The 3,629-nt window shown below is 47.0% G+C and overlaps 1 protein-coding gene across 2 annotated transcripts in view; it reads left to right on the forward strand.

Annotated features, from left to right (window-relative positions):
* dhx35.L (DEAH-box helicase 35 L homeolog) overlaps positions 1 to 118 on the forward strand; it is a 35,597-nt gene extending 35,479 nt beyond the window's left edge. For both annotated transcript variants that reach the window (XM_041576526.1, XM_018235203.2), the window contains one exon: positions 1 to 118. This exon is cut by the window's left edge and continues 1,118 nt beyond it. The gene's annotated coding sequence lies outside the window, so the exon portion shown is untranslated.
* Positions 119 to 3,629: the final 3,511 nt, after the last annotated feature.

Raw genomic sequence — 3,629 nt, forward strand, 5'->3', positions numbered from 1 at the left:
TGCTAAAATAACACCCATGTACCTTTTGGCTGTTCATAATGAGTATGGTTTTATGCTTTTCTCCATTGTCAGCTTGGGGGACACAGGGACTGCGGGTATAGCTGGTACCACTTGAAGGCAGGATACAATATGAAAAAAAAGGGAGCTAGCCCCTCCTCCTCTGGCTATATCCCTCCCCTGCAGACAGAGTCAGGTCAGTTATTGTGTCCTGCTGCTAAACAGGCCCGGTTCACTACTCAAAAGATGGGAACCAAGTGCCACAGCAACAAAGGCACCGGGGATTAGCTGCTGCCACTTATCAGCAGACCTGCCCATAGCTTCTTTCTACCCTCCAGCACCTGCCCTCCATCTGCAGGTCAGTACTCGGGGTACAGTATCTTTTTTTCCACAGGGGTTTTTTTTTGAGCATACACCCTTTTCCCTAGAGGAATTTAACAAAAAAAAGGTTATTTTTATTACTGGGATCCTGCTAATCCACCATGTCCAAAATGCTCTAGTGACAGCCTTTTTTCCAGAGCAGCTCCTTCCACTACGGTTAAGTTTCTGGCCTGCGCCAAATGCTGCAAACGCTTGCCACCAGGCCATACAGACCCACTTTGCTCCTCTTGCAAGCCTGTGGAGCTAGGGTCAGAGACTCCAGAACCTACTCTCCTTCAGGTCAGTTTCCCATCACAGATTGACCCATCAGATGAACTAGATCAAAACATCCAACAGGATTGGGACAAGCCAGAGAGACGTTTCCAAGCAAACAGGCGTTTTCTAAAGCTATATCCCTTCTGAGCTCACAGACAAGTGGACTTCACCTCCATCTGTGGATGCCCCAGTAACACGACTCTCCAGAAACCCAGCTCTACCTGTCCCAGACGCAGCATCCTTTAAGGACATATGGATAAGAAACAAGAAGGGTATTCTTCGCTCTCTGTTCACTGCCTCTGGCACCTCTTTCCGCCCAGTCCTAGCCACAGCCTGGGCGAGTAGAGCTATCCAATCCTGATCTGATTCCTTTTGTCGGGCAATCCTCTCAGGTGCTTCCCGTCAGGAGCTATCCCAGTGGGCATTACAGATCAAATAAGCAAACGACTATGTCTGTGAGGCATCCCTTGATGCAGTTCAGGTGATTAGCAGAACTTCAGCTCACTTCGTGGCAGCCCACATGTCCCTCTAGACGAAAGCTATGGTCAGCAAACTTCCATACCCTTCAAAGGCACACTCCTTTTTTGCCCAGATCTCGACAAGATCATAAGCCAAGCTAAAGCAGTAAGAGTACCCTTCTCCCACAGCCCAGGGCAGGGTCATCTTTCTGCAGAAGGAAATTTTTTAGTGGCCACCAGAATAAAAGCACAAAATCCTCACCACCACTACACTACTCCTCCAGAAAACCATGCTTCGGAGGAAAGCCCAGATTCTCTTTGCAGAACCGGAAGCCCTATTTCAAGCCTGTGTGCAAACCTGCTTCAGCATGACGGTCACCATCAATCAAAGTGGTGGTAGGAGGGAGGCTCCGTCATTTCGCCGATGCATGGCTGACCCTAACTCAAGACTCCTGGGTACACAAGGTGGTGACCCGAGGCTATCATCTAGAATTCGACTCCCTCCCCGCCATTTCTTTATGTCCAGGCTCCCCTAGGAAAGTCACAAGCGAAGAGCCTTCCAAGAGGTGATACCCAATCTGCTACAATCAGACGTAATCACTCCTGTACCTCCTGGAGAGAGATGCAAGGGCTTCTATTCAAACTTATTAGTAGTTCCCAAGAAAGACTTCTCTGCCCACCCAATCCTCGACCTAAAAGTGCTGAACAAGCTCATCCGCCCTCGAAGATTCAAAAGGGAATCCCTCAGGTCGGTTTCTCAGCAATGTAACCAAATCAGTTCCTGGCCTCTCTGGACATAAAGACGATCCCACTGGTGGCTAATAAAAGGGCAACCAAGTTTGGGAGTTTTACTTTGAAAGCAGCAAGTAAGTTTTACAAAGTCCCTTTGTAAAATGTATACTGAAGCAAATGAATTCTTAATGAATCAGATGCAATTGAGTGTAGGATTGGCCAGATATGGGATGACTTTGACGTAGTTGGCCATCTTAAATATACCAGGTTTCCGCAGGGCAACCCTGAAAAGCTGCCACATGGACCTCCGTCCACACCATTACCTTTGTGGCATCTGACGCATCTGCCTCAGTGGTTGATTCAACGTAGGCCTCTTCCTCCCACCTTTATGCTCAGGGGACAGCTTTGGTAATTCCCCATAGTCCCTGTGTCCCTCGAGCTGACAATTGAGAAAAGGAGATTTTGTGAACTCACTGTTAAATCTCTTTCTCTTCAGTCGCTTGGGGGGACACAGGGCTTCCCTCCCTGGATAGAGGCCTCTTAGGTCTTCAGACATGACTGTCATTGCAGCCATCCGGTTCAGGTTTTTTCCTAAAAGTTATCTTACTGTTTTTTGTTGATTAAGCTCCTGTTTGTGTTTCTTGCTTTGTTACATGCTGACCTGACTCTGCCTGCAGGGGAGGGATATAGCCGGCAGAGGAGGAGCTAATTCCCTTCTTTTTTTCATATTGAATCCTTCCTCCTAGTGGTACCAGCTATACCCACAGTCCTTGTGTCCCCCAAGCAATTGAAGAGAAAGAGATTTAACAGTAGGGATGTAGCGAACCGCCGAGTATGTGTTCGCGAACGCCGTTCGCGAACACCGGCAAAAAATGCGAACAGTTCGCGAACTGTTCGCGAACTTCGAACATCCGAAAATCGTTCGATTCGAACGATCGTAGGATTTTTAATCGTTCGATCGAACGATTTTCGTTCGAATCGAACGAAAATCGTTCGATTTTAGCGATCGAATGATCGAATGGTCGAACGATTTTGACGCGAACGTCGCGCGATGTTCGCGAACTTGCGGCGGACGCGAACAGCCGATGTTCGCGCGAACAAGTTCGCCGCAGAACAGTTCGCTACATCCCTATTTAACAGTGAGTTCACAAATTCTCCTTTTCACCACAACCAAACACGTGTTAATTGGTCTTAAACTGCCCTATTAGTCTGTTCCAGTGGGGACCCAGACCAATGCTAATCTGTAATTTACATCATTTTTTTCAACATTCATATTGCCATTTTTGTTATTTTACACTGCTGTTATTGTGAATGTGTGACAGGAGTGCCCCCTGCTGTGTCCATACGGAACAGCAAAAGCTTAAACAGCTGGGGCTCATTTAGGTTATGTAAAAAAAAGTGCAACCGCTATTTTTACACACATTCCACAGGTTGAAAGGAAACCATGTTTGCTTGCCAGGCTCAGTACACCACCTCTCCTTATGCTCAGAGACAAGCAATCCTTACCTTACCTTGTTCCATAGTAAAGTGATAGATTCTGGGACTTGACATTCTTTTAATTTCCAGAGACTCTGTGAACAAGGGCTTGGATCAGTCTTTGAGCATAACTGAGGTGGGGTTCTGGTCTCAGTGAGCACACAGGCTTTGAAGACTACTGAAGTACTCTTTCAGTCTGTGGAGTCAGGTAGGTCTGTGGGGAAACTATACATATATATCTGGAATTTTATGTCCCATTTCTACATAACCCAACTGGATGAGCTCTCATCACAGAGGTCAGGGTAACCAAGAGGGACGGATCTGATCATA

The sequence above is a fragment of the Xenopus laevis genome, chromosome 9_10L, assembly GCF_017654675.1.
Source record: "Xenopus laevis strain J_2021 chromosome 9_10L, Xenopus_laevis_v10.1, whole genome shotgun sequence".
NCBI classification, from domain to species: Eukaryota; Metazoa; Chordata; class Amphibia; order Anura; family Pipidae; genus Xenopus; species Xenopus laevis.